At 42.2% G+C, this 16,706-nt stretch overlaps 1 long non-coding RNA gene across 1 annotated transcript in view; it reads left to right on the plus strand.

The window, feature by feature from the left end:
* Window positions 1-8,030, plus strand: part of LOC125386484 — a 70,303-nt gene extending 62,273 nt beyond the window's left edge. The window contains exon 2 of the long non-coding RNA XR_007226657.1: window positions 7,967-8,030. This is a non-coding gene — a long non-coding RNA (uncharacterized LOC125386484). The remainder of the gene's footprint in view (window positions 1-7,966) is intronic.
* The last annotated feature ends 8,676 nt before the right edge of the window (window positions 8,031-16,706 follow it).

Raw genomic sequence — 16,706 nt, forward strand, 5'->3', positions numbered from 1 at the left:
CCGAAATTTTCTACCGAGGAAGAGAAATGATTCTGTCGAAAAATAGAGGAAGAAATAGAGGAAGTTTGAACAGGATTATTCTGGAAATTGGAAAAGGACAGAAAAAGGAAAATTGGTTATTCGTAAAGCGTTTTAAAGGAGGTGTTTTGATTTCGATTGATCTCGACTTGGTTCCTGTTAATTAAAATTACTCGAATTGTACTTGCAAGTTCTAATTGAATTACGTATGTATCGATTATAGTATAATACGCTATAGAACTATAGAAGCATAGTAGATCTTTACCATAGTTTTCTCATACGATATACAAAATTTAAAATTAATTAATTTACAATATACAAATTCCGTACAAAAATTTATTTCCTCGATTTTCTTCTGTTCATTGGGATATACAGAAAAATGGCTACGCGTAATTTAACGTTGCAAAAGTAGAAAATATCTGGGAAGATGGTACAGCGAAGGATCGGAAAAGATGCAAATACGACGAAATCTGTCCACGATCGGTTCGTTTGCCATTCTCCAAGAATCCTCGATTCGAATTCACGCGGAATTTTCACCACCTCGCATACGTTAATCCTTAAATTAACTATGTCACCGGCGTGTGGCTGGTGTGCCATGAATTTTCGAGTCTCCGTGTTTATCGATGCCCGATCGTGCGTGTCGGAATCGCTTGAAATCGTTCCCGTTTCCCACCGAGCTTTATTTGAATACAGAACTAATTGAGACGGCGCAGGGATCGTCCAACGGAACGGAAATCCATCCAACGACCGCGTTCGTCGTTTCTCTCTCATTGTCAATCTGTTTACCTGTGACGGGCAGTTGAAGGGAACGATATCGATAGCGATCGCTGCACAAATATTATATGTCCGTTTTTAGCTTTCTTTTGGAAGAAGACAGGTTTAGAAATTCAATGGTACTCGATGATTAGACAATTAAGTGTTTTCCACGAGTATACTCGTCACGAAGAAACGGCGATATTTTGTGTTACGACTTGTGAAACGACTGTTTTAGTTGAGAACTTTCTCACAGACAGGACTCATGGTAACGCAAAATATTGCCGTTTCCTCGTGACGAGTATACTCGTCAAGAAATTGCGATATTTTTTGTTACGACTTGTGAAACGACTGTTTTATTTTAGAACTTTATCACAGACAGGATTCATGGTAACGCAAAATATCGCCGTTTCTTCGTGACGAGTATACTCGTCAAGAAATGGCGATATTTTTTGTTACGACTTGTGAAACGACTGTTTTACTTTTCAACTTTATCACAAACAGGACTCGTCGCAAAATATCGTCGTTTCTTCGTGACGAGTATACTCGTCAAGAAATTACGATATTTTGTGTTACGACTTGTGAAGCGACTGTTTTACTTTTCAACTTTATCACAAACAGGACTCGTCGCAAAATATCGTCGTTTCTTCGTGACGAGTATACTCGTCAAGAAATTACGATATTTTGTGTTACGACTTGTGAAACTACTGTTTTAGTTTAGAACTTTATCACAGACAGGACTCAATGGTAACGCAAAATATCGCCGTTTCCTCATGACGAGTATACTCGTCAAGAAATGGCGATATTTTGTGTTACGACTTGTGAAGCGACTGTTTTATTTTTTAACTTTATCACAGACAGGACTCATGGTAACGCAAAATATCGCCATTTCTTCGTGACGAGTATACTCGTGGAAAACAGCCAACAGGATACACATTTCGAAACGAAAAATACGCGACTCAGGCCATTTTCGTAATCACCGACACGCGTATAAAGAAAGAAATCCGTTCCAACATAAACTTTGAACTTCCTCTTTTATTATACTTTTTTCTTCACCTTTGGGTGTCATTTGTTTATCATACAGGTTTTTACAGTTTATATCATAGCAGTATATTGTAGCCAGTATTGATAGTACAACCTAAATACAAACCTCGATACAAACCATTATTTACTTTATTTATTTATTTATATAGAAACGTACATATTAAATGAAAAGGCAGGTCTTCCGCAATTAAAAGCGAGGATCGTTTCTCGAAGAACTAAAACCGGGAAATACGTTGGAAAACGTGCACGGAAATTTAATTCGGGGAGCACATCTATGTATGCAGTACAGTGTCCAGCATTTTCAACAATTTTTGCATTAATAAAATAAATTCTAACAACGATACTTTGTGCTTACTCGTAAACCTACGGCATATGTTTCGTCTCGAATATGGTATCCCATTGGGGATAGCCATGCACATTTTACCTAACAATTAAGCTAGAAAAATTTACCAAAATCCAGCTGGACAAATTGCAAACTACAAATTAAATAATGATAAAAAAAATATATTTTTTGAATACGTCTAACCAGTACATAGCCAAACATACTGAAAGAAAATCTAAAGCCTCCAATGAAAACAATTTAATCCACACATTCTACTTATTTTCTCGCGTACGATCACACCCTGCGGTACCATCAATACTAGGACACCCCGTACATATTCCTGCACCCCATTCTTTCGTTTTCTCACGTTTCTCGTCTGTACGACTATCTCATGCAATTTCTGCGACTATTCCGCGTACAAAAGACACGTGGTGGTTATTTAACTCGTATAATAAACGAAATTAAAATTACCAGCTCTATTGGAAAGTACTGCGAGCTAGATGCGAAGATAGCGAAGCTGTTGAGTTTCGCTGGAAATCGGTAGCGAAGTGGACCGGCGAGGAAAAATTATAGCGCGAATACTAGTCAGCTGTAGCTCACGATGGAAGTCAGCCCCCGGCAGGGTATTGTGTTACTCGGACCCTCCTATTAAACCGCAGCCACGGTCAGTATCGTAGAGAAAATCGTAAACGCAGGGTGGAAAATCAAGATACGCGATACCGGCCATGGTCCACGCGCCGCGGAATTTTACGCTTTGTCAGATTTCAGGTGCGCCGTGGTTTCAGTCTGGTAATTTATTTAAGGCAGTGGAATACGCCGATACGCCCTTATTACTACCAGTTAATGAGTGGAAAGGAACGCATTCCGTGGCGAACGCGCCAACGTTGCGCGCCCTCCCCTAACTCTTGGCAAATTGCTATCAGCGGTTGCTAATAGTTTGTTCCTCGTTATCGATGCTTAATCGCCACCCGCGTACCCTGTTTTCGGTTATAATTACTTGGTGGCTGTGGTTCGCGTTTCTGCTCGATTAAATCTCGCCGTTCAACCTGTCTTGTATGCAGCAATCAGCCCGGCGCGACGCGACGCTCGGCTAAATCTACGGACATTGTACGTCAGCGGCGCAGTGTACAGGGCAAACTCTTTTGTCTCGCAAACTGCAGATAAAATTGCGCCGATATCGATGCAGCAACGTTGAACATTGTACGCGTCGCGTCTACATTTTTCCTCGTTGAACGTCGAAGAACGTGATAATTTGGCCCAACAAACGCGGCTTTCTCCCACTCAGCTTCTCTGAATTTTCTTTTTTTCTTTTTTCACCTTCGATCGTTTGGCGGTTCGTACGAGAATACGCCGTTTGTCGATCGTACCGCGGTCCTCGGAGAAGAATTTTCGTATGGGAAGTTGAAGATCAACTGCGTTCAGTCTGCAGTTTCTTCTTGCATCGGGTAGCCCGTGTTCTCTTCCCTTGGGCCTTTATCTTCTCAATTTTCCTTCGGAATTCGTTCGCACTTCTCGATCAAAGGTTATTTTTTCGATTATTTTCGAGTTAGAAGCCAGCGTCGTTGCCTCTGAGGCTGCGTGTTTTATTTCCACGGCGGATTTCAGCGGACCCGGCGGACGCCTTCATTCCGCGAATGCCGCGCGTGTGCCGCGGCGCAACGAGCGGAAAATATACGACCCGCAGGCGAAGGCGGATCGAACCGACTTAAACCTGGCGCCTTTTGTCTCTGCCGGCCGCATTTGTCGTGCCGGTATGCCTGGCGTTTCGCGCCTCGTCTACCCTGATTGGCAAATCGTTCCGTTTCTCGCGTTTCTTTCGTCCGTTTTTTCCCCTCCCGAGCTTCTTTACGAGCTGCCGGCTCGACGCGCGTTGCTCTCGGTGTTACCTTGGAATCTTCGCCGAATAAATTACGCCAGGTTCGCACCAACGCGGAACAATGCCCGTAGGATTGATCGCCCTGGCAATTATCAAGCTATTGTACATACGTAGTTAGCGTCACTCGACTTTCGGTCCACTGGTCCACTTTTCTCACGGTACTCTAAGAATTCCGCGCAACGAAGACGAAGGATTTGTTGACCTTTCTGCAGTTTCGACAGCGGAAAACAGTTACAGGTAGCCAGAGCAGGCGGATACGGCAGCTGTTGTATTTTAATATCGCGGTATTTTGCGAAATGCTAACTGCGAAACGTTTCTAAATTCTGCGGTGGACGGTGAAACGCGTTGTTCGTTAAATTAATAATTACTTATAGTTAGTTGCTTATAGTCAGTTGCTTATAGTCACTTACTTATAGTTAGTTGCTCATAGTTAGTTACTTATAGTTAGTTGCTTATAATTAGTTGCTTATAGTCACTTACTTATAGTTAGTTGCTTATAGTCAGTTACTTATAGTTAGTTGCTTATAGTCAGTTACTTATAGTCAGTTACTTATAGTTAGTTACATATATTATTAATAATAAAAATAGTATAAATATATAAATAATAATATATACATACTTATAAAAATCAATAATGAGACGAGTTCATTTAATTAACTATATTTACAGACATTTTAAGCTGTACAATACAAAATTAATCGCAAGCGTTGTTCGCTTTATGATACTCGTTATACCAGTTCGCTCCGACTGACTTACTGACTCCATACTGTTATCCATTCGCACTACTAATGACTCGTGGAGAACTTGATCGTCTATTTGTACTGGTCGAGGTTTGGACTTGTCGCCCGTGGTAGGTTGCACGTAGCAGCGAAATTGCTTTGTCCAGAGTTTGTTTATTACATTGTGTGCGTCGTACAGCGTTAATCCTCTGTGGCAAAACAACTACGTGAGGCATGTTCGTACCGAAACGTCCTAAGTCGCATATGCCGCTGCAATTCCATTTGTAAGAAGCGTGAGGCCGGCAACGCCGGATATAACCGACGCTATGCACCGTGGACGAATTGCTGGATGCCGGAAATAGCCGATGTGAGCCGCGAAAGGGTTAATAAGGCGTAAATCAGGTAGAATCAGCGGGTTGTTAGCCCTCGTGGAGGTGTTCGGCTAGTGACGTTTCCGAGAAGGTTGAGCGGGGACACGACAATCGTCGTCTAAAATCTCTCACGGCCCGCCCTCCCCCCATCATTATTCCCGCATCACCCACGCCCGGCGTTCTCGGAGGCGCAAGAGAAACGTGGACAGGACACGTCGAACGTGTAGAGCGTAGAGACTGTAGACGATCCTGAGGAGGTGGCTGGGTTCCACGGGGGAGAGCTTAAGGGGCCTCGAAAGCTGCGTTGCGAATTATCAGTCGCGTGTGATCGGCTGGCCGACCGAGTCGGCCCCCGACAAAGACTCTGGCCATCCATAATTCAAGCAATCCGGTCATTGTGTGTCCCCGCGCGGCCGCCCAGGCGCCGATTGCCTCTTTAGCCGAGCGAAACGGCCCTCTTCGCGCCCCTCGCGACACCTTCGGCCGCGGCTCTTCCTCTTTACGTGTTAATTCCGATCCCTCTTGTACCTTCCGACACCCTATCACGCAGCCTCCGCTCTCTCGCATCGGAATTTCCTCCTTCCTGTCCGCCTTCGTGAAAGCTAATCCTCTGGCTATCGCCCGAGCTCTTCGTAGGTACCTCGGCAACTAGCACTGCGTTGACTTAGCCTTTGGAGGAACAGTTTCGCGATTGCCTAAGGTCTCCTCTACGATCGTGCAAACGCGTCTCAACGCTAGTATAGCGAAGCTTACGGAAAACCGTGTGGCGGTTCAATCAACGAAGTTTTCGTTCTTGTGAGACAGGGACAGAGGCGAGTACAGCGACTCTGTTTCTGTCTAAGACGACGAAGAGAACTTCCTTGTCCTACATGTTGAGTTCTCGCGACTCAGTTTTCGCACTCTTTTTCCAAGGCTTCGGTGTACGGACGTCGGTACCTGTTTATACGGCGGCGGCTTCTGCTACGTTTCGGCCGGGCTTCACATTGGTAACACGTCGGATTATATGTACAGGGTGTGACTGAATAACAAGCGGCCACTAGGTGATTGCTTCAAATGAAAAGAAAATGTGGAATAAAATTGGTCGTAGTTTATGAGAAAGTCGAGTTTCATCAAGTATACCTGAACGTGGCTAATTAACTAGACGTGGAACATGATATTTTCTCAAGACGCGTTTTTGAAAAAGTACATTTGAAAATTTATCGATTCTTAACTAAACACGTTTGAACTCTATTTTCTTGAGAATAAAACCTTAAACGGAAGAATTTTATTTTCTATGTTTTACTTACTTTCGCTTCTACGATAATGTCCTGTTAATTGCCTACTCATATCCACTCGATAATTAGCCATAATATTTATCAAGTACATTCGATGAATTTTCAAACTCGACTTTCTCGAAAACTAAAGCGAAAATGAGAAAATCTTGTTGTATAGTATTTTTTTATTTTTCCATAAGGAATTGCGTTGTGTGCGCTTCTACGTGTTATTCGGTCGCACCCTGTATATACGGCAGATATACGCGTACGTGATTTCTCGTTTGTTTAGCAGAGCTTCGCGTTGCGACAAGTGGATCGAGTCGATAGGAGGAACCATTTAATCAAAGATACTGTTTGATCAACGCTGTATAGTTATGTCGCTTCTCGATCGCAGTACGCCCTTGTAGATGTCGTGTGCAGTTATTGTAAATTCAAATGACTGCGCGCGTTCGCTCGCTTGGATGCGTGCGTTCCAGGAACAAAGCCTGGAAAGCGAAGCGTTACTCTACAAAGTTGTACTAAAACCTATTTGGACCCGTGGGATTGAACCGTGCGAGACAGCCAGCGATTTTAACACAGAGATCCTCCAACGATTTCAATCGAGGACATTGACCAGTTGGTTGTTGCGAGCTCCTTGAAAAGTGTGAAAAAATAAACCATGACGAGTATACTCGTCAAGCACAGAATATGCGTGGCTGTTGCAATATAAAGTTAAATTGTAACGAATGTTTCATTTTTTAATTTTATTACTGATAGGGCTCGTCGTGAGACAAGGTATTGCCATTTCTTCGTGACGAGTATATTCGTCGAAAACAGTTAACTGATTAAGAACAGTCACAAACGTTCCTTGCTACGTGAAGTCGATGAAACGATCGCTTGCGATAAAAGGAGAGGCATCAAAGTACAGCAATGAATATAATACACGCGTAAACAATCAACAGAACGTATTGGTCATCCAACTGTTGGACAGTACGGAAGACGTTCGCAGATTAAAATCCGCTATCCTCCAGAATTACACGATAGATTCGGCTAAAATGGGACATTCGTTCGCGTAAAAGCCAACTGTAAGGAATTTGAAATTACTTATAGTTGCTTATAGTCAATTACTTATAGTTAGTTGCTTATAGTCAGTTACTTATATTTAATTGCTTATAGTTAGCTACTATAGTTAGTTGCTTATAGTCAATCACTTATAGTTAATTGCTTATTGTCAGTTACTTATAGTTAATTGCTTATAGTTAGCTAATTATAGTTAGTTGCTTATAGTCAGTTACTTATAGTTAGTTACTTATGGTTAGTTGCTTATAGTCAGTTGCTTATAGTTAGTTACATATATATAATTAATAATAAAAATAGTACAAATATATAAATAATATATACATACTTGTACTAATTAGTAATTCTCGTTGACAATTAATCGTAGTACATTCGATGACTAAAGAAGAAAAATTCCAGCAGCGAATTCTTCTTCGTTCGCTAACGACAGTCCAGCTAACGTAAACGTTAGCTCGATCTTGTTCTTGTTACGCAAGACTCTGCAAACGATGAACTTCTTTCTTTTTCGCCGCTACTTAACCAACGGTGTAACTACTTCAAATTTCCATTTACAGGCTGCACCACCCGACGACGAAGATTCATCGCGAACGACGAAACTTGGGCCGCTTACCTTACAACGCCCAGCAAAATATACAAAAGGTACATTAAAATATCCACGCTTTGCCTAAAAACGACGCGTTTCTCCCATAAATTTCACACGTTAAAACGCCAACGTTTTACGCGCTGCCGTGATATTTTATATCAAATTGCCTCAAAATCTGAATTATTCCTCAAAAAACGAGCTTTCCAAGCGACCAGATACAATCGTCCCAGCTCGATTCTTTCGCCCAGATTGATTTTTAACCTACTTCGGTATCGTTCGACGGCAGTTTCCTCGGAGAGGCAGCCGATCACAGGTTATTTTCCGTGCGGGAAAGCAACTGCTGCGATTGAAATGAAGCAATTAGGGAATTACCATACGTAATACCGGCCGTTTCCGAAAGCAGTAAGCGGAGGCGCACGCACGTTCGAACGCGAACGCGAACGTGGCTATCTGATAGGGACGTTTCCTCGCGTTTAACCGGAGGCATGCAACAAGCCTCGTGTGTACATTCTTCCTATGTGGCAACTCATTAAGGATACTCCACGGAACGTCTGACCGCCATTGAGCCTCACCCCTCCGCCGAGGGTTCAAGGTCCTCCCGTTTCTTTTCCCTTCCGTCGACCAACGTGAAGCAACTCTCTGTCTTTGCTTGCTTTGTTTAGACACGGGAGAAAGTCCTGCGCGGAAATCCAGCAGCGTTTGTCATTCGTTAGAAATCAACCACAGCTCTAGTTCGATCCTTGTTTCTTTCGTTCGTACCGTTCAAACCTGAATCATCGTTCCCATGTACGTGGCTGTCTGAGATAATGAGATCACAGCCGAAAATCGGATTAAAGAGCTTCGTTGGAAGCGCGTTCTCGATACCTGCGAAACGATTCCGAAGTGTCGGGGTATTAGGTTGTCCGAAAAGTCTCTTTCGTTTTGCAAAGCCATAATAGGTGAACGACAATTTGTGTTTTATATTATTTTATTGAATTAGCTATGATCCATTTCGTTATATTTCTATTACTATGTTCGTGCGTAATTCAATAAACTAATATAAAACGAAAATAATATTATAAAAATAATATTATAAAACGAAAATGATATTATAAAAATAATATTAATAAAATAATATTATAAAACGAAAATTATATTATAAAAGTAATATTAATAAATTAATATTATAAAACGAAAGGTATATTATAAAAATAATATTAATAAAGTAATATAAGACGAAAACAATATTATAAAAATAATATTAATAAAATAATATTATAAAACGAAAATGATGTTAGAAGAATAATATTAATAAAATAATATTATAAAACGAAAATTATATTATAAAAGTAATATTAATAAATTAATATTATAAAACGAAAAGTATATTATAAAAATAATATTAATAAAGTAATATAAGACGAAAGCAATATTATAAAAATAATATTATAAAACGAAAATGATGTTAGAAAAATAATATTAATAAAATAATATTATAAAACGAAAATGATATTATAAAAGTAATATTAATAAAATAATATTATAAAACGAAAGAAACTTTTCGGACAACCTAATACCTTTGTACAATAGAAAACGTTGTAGGTGGCACGTTGGAAACTTGTCGCTTTTGGAAAATTGGCGAATGGGAAATGTTCTACGTAGCGAGAATATCTCAGCGTAGAATTCCAGTGCAATTTTTCTTCTCCATAGATAGTCGTTAATGACGTTGGAAGATGACTTCGTGATGTTGGCTGTATGGAGGAAACTACGAGTGCCAGTAAACATTAGCCAATTGTTTCTTGGCCTTTGTCTATGCCATCTATCTAAGCGAGCGAGCACGTTCATTCGGAATATTGGCATCGCAATGGGAACGTCGTGTCTTTTCTGCAACTAAGAGCTGGCATATGCAGCCTTTGCCATGGATGCGTTTACCATTTTCGTGAATTTCAACTACTCTTCGATTATAATCGTCGGTTAACGTGGTCGATGGTGTTGCGATTAATTAAGGAGCGGTCCTGAATTAGAATGTTCTAAAACGGTGACTTTTTGTGATTTCTTTTAAAAGGAAAAAAAAAAGAAATGATTAAATTATTAGAACTAAACAAAGGCAGAACAAATATAAAATTAGAAATTTTCGCGGGTTTAAAGAAAAAGAAACTTTAAGGTGCTCTCACAATTATTTAAATAAACTATTTGACGAACTTTGTTTAATTCGCCCAGAAGAAAAATATATAATAATTTAATCCTTTTTTGGTTTTTTGTTTCGGTCAAAAATTACGAGCCGATTGAATACTACAGCGTCAAGACGCCCATGAAATAGGCTTAGAAATCTGCTATAATTTTCCATAAATTACTTTAAAGAAAATATTTCCGTATTCCTTAAATATATATAAAACCATATCTCAAAATTCAATAACTCCGTTTCTTTCTTTCCCTTCTAAAAAAAATCACAAAAAACTCTAGGACACCCCGTTAATACGGAAAAGCTTAGAATTTCCAATGTACAACGCCGTATTTATTTTTCAGGCGACGCCGAGGAATTTGAAAGGGGAAGGGAGAACCGCCGCAGGCATCGGTGAGCGAAACAAAAATCACTGTTTTTTTTTTTAATTATTCGCGATGGGAGCGAGATCCAGGAAGCTCGTCTCCAAAATCCTTTTGTATTATAATAGCCGGGCCGGGGATATTTAAAGGCGCGCGGTCGGCCTGTATTCAAAGTAGCCTTCAACTAATTTGAATAAGGAATAAAGTGCCTTTTTCGAAGTGATATAAGCGAGGGAGCCAGGTGAGGCCCCTCTTGGCCGCTGTTTATCTAATCTTGTCGTGCCATGTAAGGCGGGATGGGACAGGCAGCTCTTAAAAGTCCCAGCCACCGACGTTATTATTTAAATAAGCCCACCTCTTCCTCTACCGATGACACCAGCTCCTATCCACGACCTCGATATGGAGAAATATCGAGCAACTAGTCTGACGAGCGATCCTCGGCTGCGATTGTACCCCTTTGTCATATTTATTTGCATTTTTATGACGTCCTTATCGACGCCAGCAGCTCCACGTGAAACGGCCACTTCGTTGTTCGAACCGATCGAAATTTCTTCTTTTTCATTTTAATGACATACGTCACGCGTGTATTAAAAATATACATATACATGTATATTTATTATAATATATTTTGTTCGTATAATTCAGAGTTAGGCAAACATCGATAATCTGGATGTCCGGATGTCTTGTTCCTAGAATTTGCTGGTTCTAGCCAAATCGTTTGTGTCAGCCTGTCGGCCTAAATCTTGTCGATTTTCTGCTAAGATCCTTGACCAGTATCGTAGCCAATTTGACGCCAATTCTCCGTTGTTGTCTATTCAACGCTATTCGTAGGTAGTTTTCTCATGGTAAACGTGACGTGCACAGATTTTGTTTGGCCGATCTTTGCTCGTCACGTCGCCAGCCATGTTTCTACGCCTCTAATTCCCTTATGAAGCATTTTAGAGGCTTGGGATCTTGATTAACTGCTAGTATCGTTGTATCGTTAGCTACCGATCGGAATTCAAAGTCGGAATTACCATCGAGCGATTTCAAAGCGCGTCCATCCTGGCTACTTTACATTCTCCTTGTTAAACATTTACGCGGACGTGGCACAGGAAAAATGGACTCGCGGTAGATGGGCACGTGAGATAAGGACGATGAAAACACGTGTCAATAACGCGACTGCGATGGAAAAACGCGACCGTTCGTCGCCATTGCTCGGGATAAATCCCAGGGCGAAAAGACAATGATCGTATTAGAACAAAGGGCCATTTTCCCCGCTCTTGGTCCACTCGTACGAAGATACTCAACCGAGGGTAGTAGAAGTAATGGCGAAATGGCAACGTTCGCGCGGAAGGGTGGCACAAGTCGCGCGGAGAACCGGTTGGAAACGTTCGGTTGGAACTAACGCCATTGTCCATGGTTGGGAAAGGCCGCGGGAACAGGTGGACGGCCGTAATAACATGGAAACGATAGCCAGCGAGAATATCGTTGACATCCTACTGACGTCGACAAACGGAATCGCGAAGAAATGGTAAACTTGTAAACCCTTGCGGCTTCTAAAAATCTATCAATCTTTTTACCTCTTCAAGTTCAAGTTTATGGCATCAGAGGTCGGCAGAACTCTGGAGAACGATTATTTCAATTACTTTTGATCAACGTTTACGTTCGAGTCCTATCGGAGAAACTATTATACTTGCCAGTTCAACTTGAAAATTCCCGGTGGTCGTAAGCTGTCGTATGTCGGAAGAATCAGTTCCAAAAAATCGAGGGACCTTTGCTGGAGAAATTGTCAAAAATTTTCGAGTATTTCTACTGGCATGTTAACGAACTCGGTGAAATTCGATCAGCGACGTATCGTTGGCAGTTGAAACGACTGAAAATGAAGAGATTAAGATCCCCTGATCCTTCAGGATCCGAATTCCGGTGGAGGGGCATCGATCATCGTGAGCTCGGGGGCGCGCTCGAAAAATGGCCCCTGGCCGGCTAATCGAGGCACGAGGCTGGTCGCCGTCGACAACGACCTACATCGTCGTCCTGGTGGCTCGTGAACACGCGATCTGATAGCGCTAGACGTGCCGGTTCTCGTGCCGAAATAAACCGTCGCGCTTTACATAATGCGCGTCCAGAGGGAGAAACGATCCTGGCCGCGGAACGAGGAGGAAAAGGGCCGAGAAACGTGGTGCACGTCCGTTTCCGTGTAGGTTCTGCCAGTCAGTCGATAAGTCATCCTCCTTCTCGTGTACGTCCAGCAAAGAAACTAGGAGGAAGAAAGAGGTAGAGAGAAAGAGAGAGAGAGAGAGAGTACGAAGCGGAAAGCTCGATGGTTTTGTTGCTTCCTCGTTAACCGACGAAAGCCACCCCTCGCACGAAAGCCGCGGCGCGATACCGATCGTCTCTCGACGGAAACAACCGGGTAACGATGCGACCGCCGACTCGTCCACGTTTATCGATTCGATTCTGGCCGCCTCGCCGATACGCGCTTCTTCCTCTGCTTGTTCTCGGATCGCGCGTGGCCAGAGTGCGCGCGGAATATTCGTGGAACGCGTTCGGAACCAGCTGGAATGTGCTGGATAAAAGCGACAGGATTTATATATGTCGAGTTATCATTGGGGTTAGGGGCGTTTAACGAATCTTCATTTAGATTAGCCAGTGTTGTTATACAATATAGATGATAGTTAATGGTACAAATATGATTATTACAGAATTTGACAATTAACCATGGCGATTAGATACTTGAGATGCTAATGACAATAATCTTAGGTTCAATAACGAATACACGGTCAACGATAGCAAATGCGCCTTCTTCCAAAGTCTAAGTCGAATTGAACTTGTCCACAGTCCAAGTGGAACTCAACTTACTTGTCTACAGTACAAATGGAACTAAGCTTACTTGTCTATAGTAAAAGTGGAACTAAACTTACTTGTCTACAGTACAAATGGAACTCAACTTACTTGTCCACAGTACAAATGGAACTCAACTTACTTGTCCACAGTACAAATGGAACTAAACTTACTTGTCCATAGTAAAAGTGGAACTAAACTTACTTGTCCGCAGTACAAATGGAACTCAACTTACTTGTCCACAGTCCAAATGGAACTAAACGTACTTGTCCACAGTCCAAGTGGAACTGAACTTACTTGTCCATAGTAAAAGTGGAACTCAACTTACTTGTCCACAGTACAAATGGAACTAAACTTACTTGCTCAGAGTCCAAGTGTTACTAAACTTACTTGTCCACAACCCAAGTGGAACTGAACTTACTTGCCCACAGTCCAAGTAGAACTCAACTTACTTGTCCACAGTACAATTGGAACTGAACATACTTGTCCACAGTACAAGTGGGACTAAATTGACTTGTCCACAGTCCAAGTGGTACTGAACCTACTTGTCCATAGTTGAAGTGGAACTAAACTTACTTGTTCACAGTCCAAGTAGAATTGAACTTACTTGTCTACAGTCCAAGTGGACCTCTCCCATGTACATTTCTCTGTACCTCTCTGTACCCCTCGGGTCAACTATATTTTGAAGAAGAGCTATACAACTACGTCATACCTCATACTTAGGTAAAAATTTGCATTCCGTGACTGTGGCTACGTTTAGCGACTAGATGTGTCACTTCGAGTCCAAGCCTACTGTCATATATCTTGAGCAAACATACTCGGATTAGATGATTAACAATTGCTTCTAAGTTTCATTAGTTAAGTCTCAACAGAACAAAATCGATCGTACGTAATTCGACAAAATAATATAAAACAAAGAACATTGTGCGTCTATTATTTGCTCATAAAACGAAAGAAATTTTTCGGACAACCTAATACTAAGATAAACTCGACTAGTACGACTAACGTTACTTTCCTAACGTTACGACTAACTACGCTACAATAGTCGCGGATAGTCGCGCTTCGCGAGCAGCTGGCGGACCGTCGCGACGTCCAACGCTCCGCTCTTAACGCGTCCTCACGTGCCGCTACGTTTATCGGCAAAGATCCGCGTAGCTTCGTCTTTAGACGCGATGCCATCGGCCTGCGTGTAAGTGTTGACGCAGGCAGATCACGCGTGGAGTCCGCTTGAGCGGTACGCGGTCGTACAAACATCCGCTCGAGTTTGTGGAAGTTGCGCGAGCCACGTTGATCTCCGCCAGCAGAAACCTGGTCCCACGCTTGTCCCCGGAAGAAGCGGTCGAAAACGAAGGAAAGAGGATACACAGAAGCGAGTGCGCGCCAGTAGCGTGTCCGGGGAGCGTTTAAACGGCTCGAGACTGCCGGGAAGGACCCCTGGAACGAGCTAATTATGAAATTATGATAATTCCCGAGTGGTCGCCGTTCCGGCTCGACGACCGCCGCGCAGTTTCTTCTCTCGAGTTCTCTCGGTGTTGCCAACCGTCCTCGATTTCGTCCGCGGCTTTCCACCCACTCGCGTCGAATAATTCTTACGCAACGAGAAATAAAAGAGAAACTGGTTAGCGTGGTTCGCATGATAGGTCCGATCGAGCGCCTTCTATTAGCCGCAACTTCTGCAAAGTCGTTGTAAAATCGAGCGTAGTCGTGCGATTTTCGCATTCGCGAGCTGCGATTGATTTCGCAAAAAGCGAACAAACGACGCATTCGCCTGTACGTTGCTGCAAATTCGAAGGATAAATTCCGACAGGTTGGGTAAAACACGGTAGTCGGACGCGTTTTCGCGAATCATCCTTCCGGGGAAAAATTAGTACGTTGGAGTAATCGGCCACTTTGCCCGGTTGTTTTCAAGCTCCATGAAGATAGAGCATCTCATGAATGGTAATTGCAAGCGTGCCGGCTCGAGGTGTATCTTGATAAGCGGCTGCGCGTTCGAAAAGTCGGAGAGAGAATCCGCGGGCTTCGTTAGAGTTATTGCATTGTTCTGTTCAATTCGCGGATAAAGCCACGGCGCGGAGCAAGACGCGGCCTCGCGTTCGCGTGACCGTCGGTCTCGGCTGGCTAGCTTCACCGCGCCATCCTCGCTTCTTCAAACTCTTCTTCCTCCTGCGCTCGGGCCGCCATTACGCCCGAACCAGCGGCACCGCTTCCATTCCGTGCCGCCTCGCCGTTTTCCACGCCGATTTCTCTCTCCTCGTTCGCCGAAACTTCATCCACGCTGCCGGCTCTTTCCTTCGGTTTCGCCTTAATTAGGTGAGTCGGTTGGCCTAGGTCGGAGTTCATTAACGCGAGCCTCGGTTACCTGTAGGCGAAATTATACAGGGTATCTCCAAAATCGCGCTACAGGCGACCGGACGATGATTCTGCGTGCAAAAATAAATGGAGAAGGTGGAATAACGTTTGTTGGAAGGTTTGGTTTTGTTGGAGAAAAATGAGTTGGGAGAACTGTCGAGTAGCCGCGTGTTTTAACCGGAAGCTTGGAATTATGAAACGTGTTATTAAATATCGAAATTATTACATACGAACAGACAATGTGAATGGCTTCCTGTTATTGTCTTATCTCGTGATATCGATTGTTCTTCCTTATCGATTATCACGCTTTCCTTTATTCTGCATTTAGTTCGAATGGTTTCATAAATATGGATAAGATTAGCGCGTTTCAAGAATCGTTTTATCAATCGCGAATGAGATCGTGACGTTGTCTGTTGTGATAGAGAGACGAAGAGGAACAGGAGTTTCGCGATTCGAAACTGTTGAGAATTTGAGAATGCTTTTCAAATCTGTTGAGAATTTTGGATCTTAATAGCCGAAATAGTGGTATAGGAAGACTGGAAGAATTAGAACGTGTCAATTTATTTTGTTCTTTCATCTTTATACCGTGGCTTCTGCAAGTATTGATAGACCTTTTACGATCACCGTACGCATATTATACGAAATATTTTCAAATTTCATTAATGCTGTAATGACATCCAACTATCATAATTATATTTTTAAAATCTGAAACGATTCCGAGAATGAATGCAGAAATTATAAGATATTTAGTACAAGTACGTGCACATATATTTTGCAGAGATTATAAAAGTATTTAAATAAGCGATCATTCGTAACATTAGTAAGTCTCAGTATTCGGTGGGACCATTTTTAATATGATACATTATACGCTTAAGATGACTATACATACTGTATATTAACTTTATATTAAATACAAGTTTATATCAAATATTCTGTAACTTTTATATGTACTTTCAAATTGGCGATATAAATAGGACGATCTCATTATAGTGCTAACAAAATTTCCAAATGTTTTA

Source organism: Bombus terrestris, chromosome 16 (genome assembly GCF_910591885.1).
Source record: "Bombus terrestris chromosome 16, iyBomTerr1.2, whole genome shotgun sequence".
Taxonomy (NCBI): Eukaryota; Metazoa; Arthropoda; class Insecta; order Hymenoptera; family Apidae; genus Bombus; species Bombus terrestris.